Below are 15778 nucleotides of genomic sequence, written 5' to 3' on the forward strand. Positions count from 1 at the left end.
GCGTAGAATGAGTTGCTATTTGCACCAGAGGACCGACATTCATCAAGCTGTTGCAAGGGATTACGGAATCAAACATGATTATTTGTTCTCTGCTCTTTGGCTACAGTGTCCTTTCTCTAAACTCTTGCAAAGTAAACGGTCGTTCCACTGTGGCAGATGTGCAGGCAGCTCAGCCCTTTATAACACGATCAGAGTCTCGAACAATGCTTGCAATCCATTTGAATTACTAATGTTTAGCTACTTGGTGAAGGAGTCGGGGGCATTTTTGGTTTCCTGCAAATCCCCAACAGCTGTGAGTCTTTTTTATTATTACAGTTTAATGCGAGACAGCCTTTTCCTTCTGACAATTTTTTTTTGTTCTCCTCTTCTACTTGCTGGGTTACATTTCACCCAAGAGGCCAGTCTTCATGTGCGAGTTTAGACAGGGAGCATCAACAAGCTATTTTCACAGTTCCCCTCCTCAGCTGACAACCCATCACACATAGCCATCACCGCCTAGCAATTTGCAGTGGGTGATGTTTAGTTTAGTTTAGTTTAGAGATACAGCACTGAAACAGGCCCTTCAGCCCACCGAGTCTGTGCCGGCCATCAACCACCCATTTATACTAATCCTACACTAATCCCATATTCCTACCACATCTCCCTATATTTCCCTACCACCTACCTATACTAGGGGCAATTTATAATGGCCAATTTACCTACCAACCTGCAAGTCTTTTGGCTTGTGGGAGGAAACCGGAGCACCTGGAGAAAACCCACGCAGACACCGGGAGAACTTGCAAACTCCACACAGGCAGTACCCAGAATTGAACCCGGGTCGCTGGAGCTGCGAGGCTGCAGTGCTAACCACTGCACCACTGTGCCGCCCCTGATATCTTTCTCTTTCTCCACCCCTCCCTAACCCTGGGGTGCTCTGGCCAAATGCTGCCCCCCTTGGTCAAGCGAAGCTAACTCCATACAGGTTGCCAATCAAAACTGGGGTCTTCTACTCTGCATTGTGCAAGACAGACAGAAAGAACTTGTTATTATATAGTCCCTTTCACGACCTCAAGGTGTCCCAAATCGCTTCATGGTCAACTAGGTGCTTTTGAAACGCAGTCGCTGTTGAAATGTAGAGAAACACAGCAGCCAGAAACAGCAATGTGAAACTGACCAAATAATCTCTTTCTGATTAATAGTCATCCAGGACATTTGGAGATCTCTCTGTTCTGCTGTGCAACATGCTATGGGATCTTTATGTCTGACTGAGGGGGCAGATAGGACCTTGGTTTTAACAGGTCATCATGTTTATTGCTAGAGTGGGTAGTAGCACACTACCTTTTACTGACTGAACTATCGGAGCAAGGGAGGGTAGGGAAGCTTCTGTTCAGCATCCAATGCATTTTCCACTTTCGTTTGCCATTAATTAGTCACAAGAGCATATTGCTGAAATGAGGATGCAATCAAATTTAGCTGCAGTTTTGCTTTAAGATGAGCTGTCTTAATTTGTTTAGATGTCAGAATCAGTTAGGTGTGACCTTTTGATTGCTGCATGGAGCATGCATTTGAGCAAATGAACATGGACAGATATATTAAATACTGTACACGGTCTAATTAAACTGGAGGAATACTTAATATCAAGGCGAGTTCATGCGCAGAATTCAGAAAATGTGCACCAAGTATTTCTCCAGTTTCTCACTGTGCGGTATAAGATTTGATTCATTATCAAGTTTGACATCTGGAGCGCTGAAGACTTGCATGTTGATTGAGCCTTATGTCCTCAGGATGTCAAAACCAGCTCACAGCCAATGAATCACCTTTGAAATGTAAGCCATTTTTGTTATGAAGGCAGCAGCCAATTTGCGCATAACGTGGTCCCACATACATGGTGCTGTTGGTTGAGGGTTACATGTTGGCCAGTAACCTCAGGGGAACTTATGATGCTCCTTGGGATAGTGACCTGGGATTGTCAGTGTCCAGCTGAGGTAGCAGGCAGGGTTTCACTTTAACAGGTCATCCAAAAGGACAGCACCTCCAAGCAACACGGCAACCAAAAAGGCAAGTGTAAACTAAGGAAATCCAGCAACACTTTATGACAGCATTGAGGGACTTGGAGGAGACATTAAACTGAGCCCTGGTCTGCTCTTTCAGGAGGACATAAAAGATTCCATGGTGCTATTTCGAAGAGCAGTGGAGTTGTCCTGGTATGTTGGCCAACATTTACCCCTCGAACCACATCAAAGGAACTTCGTAACTGGTCTCTTTGCAGTTTGTGGGATCTTGCTGTGTGTAAGTTGGCACATAACAACAGTGACTGCACCTCCAAAAGTAATTAATTTGCTGTGAAGTGCTTTGAGGCATTCTGAGGGATATGAAGAGGCTACACAAATACAAGATCTTTCTCTGATTCTGCCACTGAGAGAAGGCTCACAAAACAATGGCCTCTAAAATCAAAAAGAAAGTCCAGCATTTATAAAACGCCTTTCACGACCTCAGGATGTCGCAAAGCACCTTACAGCCAATGAAGTACTTTTGAAGTGTAGTCACTGTTGTAGTGTAGGAAACGCAGCAGCCAATTTGCACACAAGCCCCCATAAACAGCAATATGATAAAGACCAGATAATCTGTTTTTGCGATGTTGATTGAAAGATAAATATTGGCCAGGCCATCGAGCGGGGTGGGGCGGGGAGAACTCACCTGCTCTTCTTCAGAAAAAGCATCATGAGATCTTTTACATCCGGCTGAGAGCGCAGATGGGGCCTCAGTTTAACTTCTCCGTGAAAAGACCACACCTCCGACAGTGCAGCACTTCCTTCGAACTGCACTGCCAGACCTGCTGAGTATTTCCAGCATTTTCTGTTTTTATTTCAGGTTTCCAGCATCTGCAGTACTTTGTTGTTATTCAAATGAAAAAACAGACTTGTATTCATATGACAACTTGTCACCCCTTAAAAACATCACCAAGGCACTTCACGCACAATAAATGCTCTAGGTTGCTCTACTATGGGGCAAAGGTGGGTCAGATAAGCCACAATCTCACTGACTGGCGGAACAGGCTGAAGAGGGTAAATGGCCTCCTCCTATTCCTATGTACTGTTGTTACCTAGGTCAATATAGCAGCCAATTTGTATCCAGCAACAACCCACCAACAGTAGTGGGATAAAGCACCAGAGTTAATAGTTTCTTGGGGTCTTGGTTGAGGGAGGAAGGTTGGCTTCGTGATTGGAGTAAAGTATGGATTTCTCACCAGTTTTTTTCCACTACTCCCTCCCCACCCCCTGCCCCCCCCCCCACCCCCACCCCAACCCAACTGTGGCAGGAAATCTTTAACAACCATCTTCAGGGATATCCAGCTCATTGGGGTAAACCTGCTGAGCTCTAAAAGCACACGAAAACCTTGTGGCCCTTCCTTTAATCCCACTGACCTCCCCGGATTTCCTGGCACCAATTCCATTTTTTTTTAATCATTTCGTCTGCAATGTGAAAATCATTTCAAAGCGGATATTTTCAAATTACAGAGAGCTGCTGATACTCTGGGGGAGCTTTGTCATTGGATACATGTCTGGCAGTTCTACACATGAATTTTTGTTTGCTCAATGGAATGTAGGATAGTCATTAATGCATTGATAAGTCAAGGGCTTTTTTAAAAATATATATAAGGGATGTTATTGCCAGGAGGGAAACTGGTGCTGAGGAATCAAACACATTCACATGTCAGCATCAAGCATTCCTAGGTTAGTCAAAGAAAGAACTTACATATACATAACACTTTTCACAACCTCAGGGTGTCCCAAAGTGCTTTCAAGCCAATGAGTACCTTTTCTTTTTGAACTTTAGTCTCTGTTGTAATGCAGGAAATGCAGCAGCCAATTTGTGCACAGGAAGGCGTCACAAACAACCAGGTGATAATGACCAGATTATCTATTTCAGTGACATTGGTTGAGGAATAAATAGTAACCAGGACACTCGGGGGCAGGGAGTGGGAAGGGGGGAGGGTGTCAGTGGGGAGGTGAGGGATGGGAGAATTCCCCTGCCCTTCCAAATAGCAACAGGGCAGCTTTTACAATCAACCTGAAGGGGCCGACGGGGCCTCGGTTTAACTGGAAGACGGCACCTCAGACAGTGCAGAACTCCCCCAGAGCTACTGTGGAGTGTCAGCCTTGGCTCATGTCTCTGGCGTGGGACTGCATGGATTATTGCAGGATGAAGTTCCCTGTACTCGAGCCCAACAATTTGTTTCAGAATAGCACCTGCTTCTGCACCAGTCTGACATTCACAAACCAATCACCCTTCGGCCTCTCAAGAGTGACACTGAACTTCCAGTGACAGGTAGGGTTGCCTCCTCTGGTAGGAGCATTCCTGGAGGTTTGATCATGTGACAGTATGACCACATGATTTTCTTTTGGGCCTCCTTATCTCGAGAGACAATGGATACGCGCCTGGAGGTGGTCAGTGGTTTGTGAAGCAGCGCCTGGAGTGGCTATAAAGGCCAATTCTAGAGTGACAGGCTCTTCCACAGGTGCTGCAGAGAAATTTGTTTTTCGGGGCTGTTGCACAGTTGGCTCTCCCCTTGCGCCTGTCTTTTTTCCTGCCAACTACTAAGTCTCTTTGACTCGCCACATTTTAGCCCCATCTTTATGGCTGCCCACCAGCTCTGGCGAACGCTTGCAACTGACTCCCACGACTTGTGATCAATGTCACAGGATTTCATGTCGCGTTTGCAGACGTCTTTAAAACGGAGACATGGACGGCCGGTGGGTCTGATACCAGTGGCGAGCTCGCTGTACAATGTGTCTTTGGGGATCCTGCCATCTTCCATGCGGCTCACATGGCCAAGCCATCTCAAGCGCCGCTGACTCACTAGTGTGTACAAGCTGGAGATGTTGGCCGCCTCGAGGACTTCTGAGTTGGAGATACGGTCCTGCCACCTGATGCCAAGTATTCTCCGGAGGCAGCGAAGATGGAATGAATTGAGTTAATGAGCGGAGCGGAACCCCGTAGGCAGTCATGTGTCCCCTTTGGCATGTTTCCGGCAGTTCCTGCAGCCATACCGGTGCCAAACGTCATGCTCTGCACTCCTTTGGACCCCACCAGAAAGGCCGAGAGGGGGGTTTTGATGACTGGGCAACTCTCAACCTCCATAAACTTGCCCAGGCATGCGCCATGGAGAGGTCACTCCATAGTTGCCTCACAGCGACTGACACAACACGGAAGGCAGCAGTTACGGGTTATAAGTCCAGATAAATTGGCGTAGAAACTGGGCGCCACGGGTTGCCTTTGTCGGTGGGAGAGGTCATTGCACCTCACTGGACAGCTACCGCCCGCCTCAAATCGGGCAGCCCCCGGTCAATAAGGTTCTGTCCCGCCACAGTCTGCCTGCTTCAATGGGTGCTTGGAGCTCAGGGTCATTGCCCGAAAGGTGGACTGATACACCACATGATACACAAACAGTATTGTATTTATTTTATCAAGTTTGGGTTCCTTGGAGTGGAGCATTTTTGAGCATCAGTGACCGATGTTAACTCACTGAAATTGCACTGAAAATGCTGGCAAATCTCAGCGCCTCCACTCAGCCAACAGTAATACAATAACTCACTGATACTACTATCAGTTATGTACAAACAAAGTGTAATCCTACCTGTGACCAGTAGTGATCATATAACACACTGATATTCACCCTGAAACTCCAGCCAGAATCCCCGTGCTGCACAACACGCAGTCAGCCTCCCCGGTCAATGCTACTTTTAATAAGGCCTGATCTCTTTCCTTGGGCTCTGGTTTCAATTCCTTCTATGTAAAAAAAGTGACAACTCTAAACTAGGAAGCTCAGTCAGAGCCGCTCTGTATTTGGACTTCATGTGTCAAAACCGACCAGTACAGACCAGCCTGAACCAAACCAAGAGATCACAGAATTGGCTGCAGTCTTGGTATTTGGGAACTTCTCACGAGGCACATCTCCCTAAACTTAGCTCAGCACAAACATTTTTCAACCACTCCCTGAGCTCGGACTCAATAAATGAAGGTTTTCATGGAGTGATAGATTACAATCTCCCTAACCTCAAGTCTCCATTCTTCAGTCACCTTCTCCCCTCCAACTCTAGACCCCGCCACCCCCCAACCCGATTTCAGAGATCTCCACGCTCAATTTCAGAGGCTTCCCAACTCTCTGACCCCAAACCTCGAGCCAGTCACGGCTCACTGCGCGCCATGACACTGAGCAGCTGCCAGAGATGAGCCCTGTGGTAATGGCAGTAAATTATTCAATTTAACGGGAAGGCAGTACAATCTCATCCTGATTCCCGATGCCAGGCTGACGGTCATTATTTACAGTACCTCACGTATGGTGTCTGTTGTTTACATGGATGCACTGCGGGGAGGAAATGTAAATTGCTGACAGAGAATCATAGCATGCTTACAGCACAGAAAGAGGCCATTCAGCCAGTCATGTCCATGCTGGCGATCTTCAAGAGCACATCAGCTTGTCTCACTCTCCTGCCTTTTCCCCAGAGCCCTGTAAATCTTTTCTCCTCATATAATTATCCAATTCTCTTTTGAAAACTACAATCAAATCTGCCTCCACCTGACTCTCAGGCAGTGCATTCCAGATCCTAATCACTCATTGTTGCTTCTTTTGCCAATCACTTTAAATCGGTGTCCTCTGGCTCTCCCCTCTTCTGCCAATGGAAACAGTTTCTCTCTATTTACTTTGTCCAAACCCCTCATGATTTTGAATACCTTAATCAAATCTCTTCTCAACCTTCTCTTCTCTAAGGAGAACAGCCCTAGCTTCTCCAATCGATCCATATAACTGAAGCCCCTCATCCTTGGAACCATTTTCAAATTTTGTTCAGCACCCTCTCTAAATCCTTCACATCCTTCCTAATGTGTTGTGCCCAGAACTGGACATAATACTCTAGTTGAGGCCAAACCAGTGTTTTCTAAAGATTCACCATAACTTCCTTGCTTTTGTACTCTATGCCTCAATTTATAAGACCCAGTATCCCAGATGCCTTATTAACCACTTTCGCAACCTGTCCTGCCACCTTCAATGATTTATACACACCTACCCCCAGGTCCCTCTGCTCCTGCACCGCCTTTAGGATTGTAGCTTTTACACTTCGCTGCATTAAATTTCATCTGCCATGTGTCTGCCCAATCCACCAGGCTGTCTACATCCTTTTGAAGTCTATCACTATCCTCCTCACAGTTCACAATACTTCCAAGTTTTATGTTATCTGCAATTTTTGAAATCGTGCCCTGCACACCCAAGCCTAGGTCATTAATATAGATCAAGACAAGCAGTGGTCCTAATACTGACCCCTGGGGAACCCCACTATATACCTTCTTCCAGTCTGAAAAACACCATTCGCCACTACTCTCTGTTTCCTGTCACTCAGTCAACTTTGTATCCACGCTGCCACCATCCATGGGCTTCAACTTTGCTGACAAGCCTGTCATGTGACACTTTATCAAACGCCTTTTGGAAGTCCATGTACACCACATCAAGCATATTACCCCCATCAACCCTCTGTGACATGATCACAAAACGTAAGCAAGTTAATTAAACACAATTTGTCCTCAACAAATCCATGCTGGATTTCCTTAATTAATCCACATATGTCCAAGTCACTGTTAATTTTGACCCGAATTATCGTTTCGAAAAGCTTTCCCACCACCGAGGTTAAACTGACAGGCCTGTTATTGCTGGGCCTATCCTTACACTCCTTTTTGAACAAGGATATAATATTTGTAATTCTCCAGTCCTCTGGCACCACCCCTGTATCTGCAATTTACATCCTTACTTCCCTTAGTGTCCTTTGATACATCTCATTTGGTCCTGCTGATTTATCAACTTAAGTGCAGCCAGCCTATCTAATACCTCCTCTTTATCAATTTTTAGCCCATCCTGTGTCTCAACTGCCTCCTCTTTCACTACAACTTTGGCAGCATTTTCTCCTTTGGTAAAGACAGTGGCAACGTACGGTCATGCTGGGTCCCCACCTGCCAAGAATGAGGCATATTAATTTCACCACATGGACTTTAATTTCAAATTGTTGCTGGAGTGAGGAAATGACTTGTTGAACAGATCATCTGTGGCTGGAAAAAACATTTGCATACTAACAGACAGTGCTTGTGTAGACAAAGGACCATTCCCTGACACATGCAACCCACAATGGATGTTGATCACTGGGGGATGAGGGGGTAGGGAAGTGCATTCCAGGGCCTGCTGGGGTGATGCAATCCACAGGGGCCAGGAATGGTTGGACCAGCTGGTCACATGACTAACTGGCTGTCCCAGGGTTTTTTGAACTAACAACAGAGTTTGAACTCAAAGACTGCTTGCTCCTGGACTGAGATCTTTCCTGTCTGCTCCCATCTCTTTCTCACAAGCCTCCGAATCCAATGAAGACACATAAACCCCAAGAGAGAAAAGTCTCCCACAGCAAACAAGGTTTAAGAAGAATACTGGGCCCCAACGAAAAGCAAGATTTACTTACAATCAAGGGTTCTACAGTGAGCTTGAAGAACCACAGCAAAAACTCTTCAGATATTGCCTTAAATTTTTCCACTTTTTTTTCTGCTCCTATTTGCATGTGAATCGCATATGCATGTTAGCGTGGGCGCGTCATGTATCCGTAGGCGTCAACTGAATTAGAGTTTAAATTCAAGTTGAATAAATCGTAACGTTTCTTTTTTAAACCTAAGAAAACCTATTTGTGCTGGTTTCTTTGCCTTATAATTGAAAAGCAGTGAACAAGGAATCACCAAGAGGGAGCTAAAAACATAGTGTGTTTAAAAATAAAACCCTGTTACGGTAAGACCAGGTGAAGGCTGAGGGACCCCTCGACACCTTTCTCACCTGGTTCTAACAGTACTCATTTAGTACCTCAGCCATGCCCTTTGCCTCTATTTGTAAATCCCCTTTTTGATCCCTAATCGACCCCACTTCTCCTTTTACCACCTTTTTACTGTTTTATACCAATAGAAGACTTATGAATTCCCTTTCAGGTTAGCTGCCAGTCTCTTCTCATACTCTCTTTTCTGCTCTTATTTCTTTTCTCACTTCCCCTCTGAACTATTCAGGCTGGTTCTCACTTGTATGATCAGGACAGGAAGTCCACCTAGCTTCCCCCAATTTCAGGAAACTCACAGCTGTTCTGAGAGAGGATTGGGAATCCGAGAGGCAGATTTGTAGTGCAGGTGGGTGTTCACTCAGAACTGGACTGGGACTCCCAAGACTCATTCACAGCCAGGCGACAGGAGAATATCATGCCATCAGTGAGGCAGGACTTTAACCCAAATCACAGGAGCTGTAAGTCCAGTTTCCAATCTGCTACATCAGCCAACTCCTGCAAGCCTGTTCCAGCTTTAAGTGAAATGTCAGATTAGCCCACACAAGTTTAACATCTCCACTTGTTTATGTACTGGGGCCAATGCATAGCAACCAGTGTGATGTCATTTTCAGAGAACAGGAAGGTATTAATAATCTCTCCTGAGCAGTTGAGGGGTACTTGTATAAACAGAACTTGATGAAACAACAAAACAGAATTAAAAATCAGGTATTGCAGGGTTATTGTCTGTGAACTAAATACAACTTGTTTGGGGCCTGGTGAGGAGAGCCAGTGGGCAATCCCGTTTAACCATCTACGATTTTCCACATGAAAGAAAATGACAAAGCTTCCACTTGCCAACACTGGTAAGCACCCGACAGAGGCTATGCAGCCTCCCACTAGTAGGGAAGGGAGTAAATGAGCTGGCTGTGCTTTCAAGCTTTGCTTAACAAGCCTCCAAGCTGCGAGTCCGGCAGAGATCCCTGATAGTTGCCTGGGGTGGAGATTCACCAGCCAGCACTCTCGGACAAGGAGCAGCATGTGTCCTGCAGAGAGAAAATCAATGTTCCGGCTGCAATAAGACAATTCCCCCTTCAACCAATGCAATTAGTTAAATTCCAAATAAGGGACCGACTCTGATGGTGTTCTGGAGCAGGTCTATGGGGCAGCAAAGAACTGCGTCAACCCACGCAGGAGTACGTGCAGCGAGAGGCCACCAACAGTGAGCTGAGATGGAGCAATAAACACACTGGACTGGATTTTGTAGTTCCTCTGCCGGGAGCGGCGGTGAGCGTGGAACATGGCGACCATCCCCCACGGGACCTGCGCCTCCGCGATTATGCAGCAGGCTGCCACTTTATATATTAACGGCAGCCGCCCCGCCCCCAAATCTCGTGGGGGGGGTTGGCCTCGGCGACTCCATTCATGGCGTTACCTGTCGAAGGAGCAGGTGCTGGCACCATTTTCTAAAGGCTGCCGGCCCTGCAAACAGTACAACAGAACGCAGAGTTCACCCCTCCCCCCTCCCCATACCCATCAGAGTGCAGAGTTCACCCCTTCCCCCACCCCCTCCATACCCATCAGAATGCAGAGTTCACCCGTCCCCCCTCCATACACAGAGTGCAGAGTTCACCCCTACCTCCCCCCCTCCATACCCATCAGAACGCAGTTCACCCCTTCCCCCCTCCATACCCATCAGGGTGCAGAGTTCACCCCTTCCCCCCCCCCCCCTCCATACCCATCAGAACGCAGAGTTCACCCCTCCCCCCTCCATACCCATCAGAGTGCAGAGTTCACCCCTTCCCCCCCCCCCCAATACTCATCAGAATGCAGAGTTCACCCCTTTTCTCCACCCCCATACCCATCAGAGTGCAGAGTTCACCCCTTCCCCCCCGCCAAATACTCATCAGAGTGCAGAGTTCACCCCTTCCCCCCCACTCCATACCCATCAGAGTGCAAAGTTCACCCCTTCCCCCCCCCCCCACTCCATACCCATCAGAACGCGGAGTTCACCCCTTCTCCCCCCTCCATACCCAGAGTGCAGAGTTCACCCCTTCTCCCCCCTCCATACCGCAGAGTTCACCCCTTCCTCCCCTCCATACCCATCAGAATGCAGTTCACACCTTCTCCCCCCTCCATACCCAGAGTGCAGAGTTCACCCCTTCTCCCCCCTCCATACCCAGAGTGCAGAGTTCACCCCTTTTCTCCCCCTCTATACCGCAGAGTTCACCCCTTCCTCCCCTCCATACCCATCAGAACGCAGTTCACCCCTCCCCCCTCCATACCCATCAGAGTGCAGAGTTCACCCCTTTTCTCCCCCTCCATACTCATCAGAGTGCAGAGTTCACCCCTTCCCCCCCCCCTCCATACCGCAGAGTTCACCCCTTCCTCCCCTCCATACCCATCAGAGTGCAGAGTTCACCCCTTTTCTCCCCCTCCATACCCATCAGAGTGCAGAGTTCACCCCTTCCCCCCCCCTCCATACCACAGAGTTCACCCCTTCCTCCCCTCCATACCCATCAGAACGCAGAGTTCACCCCTTCCCCCCCCCCCATACCCAGAGTGCAGAGTTCACCCCTTTTCTCCCCCTCCATACCCATCAGAGTGCAGAGTTCACCCCTTCCCCCCCCCCCATACCCAGAGTGCAGAGTTCACCCCTTTTCTCCCCCTCCATACCCATCAGAGTGCAGAGTTCACCCCTTCCCCCCCCCCCCCATACCCAGAGTGCAGAGTTCACCCCTTTTCTCCCCCTCCATACCCATCAGAGTGCAGAGTTCACCCCTTCCCCCCCCCCCTCCATACCCATCAGAACGCAGAGTTCACCCCTCCCCCCTCCATACCCGTCAGAGTGCAGAGTTCACCCCTTCCCCCCCCCCAAATACTCATCAGAGTGCAGAGTTCACCCCTTCCCCCCCACTCCATACCCATCAGAGTGCAAAGTTCACCCCTTCCCCACCCCCCCCCACTCCATACCCATCAGAACGCGGAGTTCACCCCTTCTCCCCCCTCCATACCCAGAGTGCAGAGTTCACCCCTTCTCCCCCCTCCATACCGCAGAGTTCACCCCTTCCTCCCCTCCATACCCATCAGAATGCAGTTCACACCTTCTCCCCCCTCCATACCCAGAGTGCAGAGTTCACCCCTTCTCCCCCCTCCATACCCAGAGTGCAGAGTTCACCCCTTTTCTCCCCCTCCATACCGCAGAGTTCACCCCTTCCTCCCCTCCATACCCATCAGAACGCAGAGTTCACCCCTCCCCCCTCCATACCCATCAGAGTGCAGAGTTCACCCCTTTTCTCCCCCTCCATACTCATCAGAGTGCAGAGTTCACCCCTTCCCCCCCCCCTCCATACCGCAGAGTTCACCCCTTACTCCCCTCCATACCCATCAGAGTGCAGAGTTCACCCCTTTTCTCCCCCTCCATACCCATCAGTGCAGAGTTCACCCCTTCCCCCCCCTCCATACCACAGAGTTCACCCCTTCCTCCCCTCCATACCCATCAGAGTGCAGAGTTCACCCCTTTTCTCCCCCTCCATACCCATCAGAGTGCAGAGTTCACCCCTTCCCCCCCCCCATACCCATCAGAGTGCAGAGTTCACCCCTTTTCTCCCCCTCCATACCCATCAGAGTGCAGAGTTCACCCCTTTTCTCCCCCTCCATACCCATCAGAGTGCAGAGTTCACCCCTTCCCCCCCCCCCCCCCCCATACCCATCAGAGTGCAGAGTTCACCCCTTTTCTCCCCCTCCATACCCATCAGAGTGCAGAGTTCACCCCTTCCCCACCTCGGTGGCACCAGCTTTCCCTGGACAGGAAAGTGAAGGCACGTCAGTGCCGCACATCGTGCTGAGGATTGGGAACTGAAGGCAAGATCAAAGCATGCCTTTGGTACCTTGCCCAAGTTTCATTTTTATGTAAAAGCGAAGGCATCGCAGGCCTGCCTGAACCTGTCCTGCCCAGCATTCACATATGCGGGAAGGGTTAGGGATATGGATCAGAAATTTGGCCAATTGTGCCCTTGGGAAGATGAGGGCCATCAGAGCTAGGTAATGGGACGCGACCCAGTTCAGGAACCCAGTATCAGCATTGAGCACCCCCAACCAGAGTCAGTATAAATACTCCGCTCAAACACCATGACTCAGTCTAAAAGAGGCTGGCCCATTGTAATATCCCTTTCCATTTCCCACTCCAGCTGTGGGCTCTCTGACTTACATTGCCAACACATAGGAGTAGTTTTGTACTGTACACCCATGCTAACTAGGAACTGGACTGAGACTGCCTAAACTCACTTCACACATAGGTCCTTTCATCCCATCAGTCCAGGCTGGGCTTAAAACTAGAGCCCAAAAGCTGCTGTCTAACCCACCAATCCTCCAGCTGAATTTTTTTTTAAAAAGTAAATCAATAAAATACCTTTCCTTCCAGGTTCAATTCCTTGTTGGTGCCTGGTAGGCAGTGGTATTATACGACACGGTGTCAGCTGTGGCTCAGTGGGTAGCACTCTCGCCTGAGTTAGGCAGTCATGGGTTCAAGACCCACTCCAGGCACCAAAACCACATAATCTAGGCTGACATTTCCATTACAGTACTGAGGGAGTGCTGCACTGTCAGAGATACTGCCTTTCAGATGAGATGCTAACTCTGGCCCCGTCTGCCTCTTGGATGGACTTAAAAAGATCCTGCTACACTATTTTGAGGAGCTCTCCTTGGTGTCCTGTCTAGTATTTACCACAGATTTAAAATTAATTATCTGGTCATTATCACATTGCTGTTTGCGAGAGCTTGCTGTGCCCAAATTGGTTGCCACAAAGGCACTATCTAAATGCAAGTGCTTCCTTCTTTCTTTAAAGGGAGCTTACAAATAAGCCAAAATGACATGTAATGAGTCGTTACATACCAGGGTGGGGAGAAGGGGTGGGGAAGCGGAGGGAAAATGAGTGGAAGACTAATGGAGGGGAAAGAATGCTTTGCCAAATACCAACCCCATTAATACTGGAGCTGTGCTGCAAAAGGGTAGAAAGTAGTGCCATTCGATCAATTTTGTAGAAAAGGTCACTTGGAATGGGCAATAGAATTGTGATGACCTTCAGGAAGAGTGAGCTAGAGAGTCAGGACTGCGATGTTATAGGTCTGTTACTGTCTCTGCTGAGAGCACAGAAGATGCCCTATACTTCCAAAGAATGGGGAGGGAGGAGAGACGGAGGAGGGAGGGAAATCTAAATGTGCTCTCCTCCAACTTGATCCTCAATGGGAGTCAACGACAACTTGCATTTATATAGTGCCTTTAACAGCACAAAACATCCCGTGGTGTAATCAGGAATGTAATCAGGCAAACAAGTAATACTGAGCCACAAAGTGAGAGAGATATTAGGGCAGATGACCAAGAGCTTGGTCAATCTGGTATTCCATGCATATTCCGATTATTTGAATTCATGAGCTGTCACATTTCCGGCACTGAAGGAAGGTCTCGGCGGGTTAATTGTTCATTGTTTAAACTGCTAGTCTGAAATGTTCTGATCTTAGCAGTGTGTCCTGCATAGTAACTTACAAAGATGAGGGGTGAAATCTCACAACCACCCTTTCTCTACCAAGCGTGTCTGCACCAAACACTTCCACACTTTGCAGGACGATGACATTTACAAATCGTTATTGTGAAGCTTTAAACCTACTGCCAGATATCCAGACAAGAATTGAGTAAGGGAATACTGGAGCACCGTGGTATGCAGTTTGAACAGAGTGCAGACCTGACCTCTGGCATGATCAAATGGTCAAGGGCCCAGCTGCCCAAGAAGCACTCAATTCTCCACTGCCAAAGCTGGACAAGCATCTCAGGAGGCGCCTGATTGAATGCAAATTGGAATTCTTTTCTCGGAAGAATTTTTATGGCTCAGCAGGCAAGAGAGGACCTCCCAGTGCTAACTCCCTTGAGTGATGTGAGCATGGGTGCAGGCCAATTTAAGTGCCGTTGAAGATACCTTCATGGGTTTAATTCTTTGCCCCTCCGAATAGTGTCATGGTCATTCGTTCTGGTGTGAGGTGAAAAGTTGCTTATGCATGGAATGCAAGGGGAATACCTCTTTCCTCCTGAGTAGTTGGCTGACTGTGACCCTAGACACACCCGCTAGCTAGGGCAAGGGGCAACAAGGCTGAAGGTTGAAATGGTGCAACTAATAGCTGCAATACCTAGCCTCCAATATTTCAATAACTACAACTTGCATTGATATAGCGCCTTTTAGCATAGTAAAGCATCCCAAGGCAAAAACATCAACAAAATATGACACCGAGCCACAGAAAGAGATATTAGGACAGGTGATCAAAAGCTTGTTTAAAGAGGCAGGTTTGAAAGGATCTTCATAAAGGAGGAGAGAGGGTAGAGAGGAGGAGAGATTTAGCGAGGGAATTCCAGAGCTTAGGGCCTTGGCAGCTGAAGGTTCCAATGGTGGAGTGATTAAAATTGGTGATGTGCAAGAGGCTAGAATTGGAAGAGCGCTGATATCCTGGAGGGTACTAGGGCTGAAGAAGATAGGAGGGACAAGGCCATGGAGGCATTTGGAAACAGGGATTTGACTTTTAAATTGAGGAGTTGCCGGACTGTGAGACGGTGATGGGTGGACGGGACTTGGTGCAAGTTGGGACCTGGGCAGCCGAGATTTGGATGACCTCAAGCTTAAAACATAGAAAATAGGAGCAGGAGTCGGCCATTTGGCCCTTCGGGCCTGCTCCGCCATTCAAAAAAGATCATGGCTGATCGTCTAATTCAGGACCCTATTCCTGCTTTTTCCCCCCATATCCCTTGATCCCTTTGGCATTAAGAAATATATCTATCTCCTTCTTGAATATATTTAATGATTTGGCCTCCACTGCCTTCTGCGGTCGAGAATTCCACAGGTTCACCACCCTCTGAGTGAAGAAATTTCTCCTCATCTCGGTTCTGAATGGCATACAACGTATCCTGAGATTGTGATCCCTGG

The 15778-nt window shown here is 48.2% G+C and overlaps 1 protein-coding gene across 19 annotated transcripts in view; it reads right to left on the reverse strand.

Moving 5' to 3' along the window:
* adgrl2a (adhesion G protein-coupled receptor L2a) overlaps window positions 1-15778 on the reverse strand; it is an 877972-nt gene that overhangs the window by 359890 nt on the left and 502304 nt on the right. The window contains exon 1 of one of the 19 annotated variants that reach the window (XM_068036648.1): window positions 5618-5727. The exons of the other annotated variants lie outside the window; for them this stretch is intronic. The gene's annotated coding sequence lies outside the window, so the exon portion shown is untranslated. Of the gene's footprint in view, window positions 1-5617; window positions 5728-15778 lie in introns of those variants that run through there. 19 annotated transcript variants of the gene reach the window in all.

The sequence above is a fragment of the Heterodontus francisci genome, chromosome 8, assembly GCF_036365525.1.
Source record: "Heterodontus francisci isolate sHetFra1 chromosome 8, sHetFra1.hap1, whole genome shotgun sequence".
NCBI lineage: Eukaryota > Metazoa > Chordata > Chondrichthyes > Heterodontiformes > Heterodontidae > Heterodontus > Heterodontus francisci.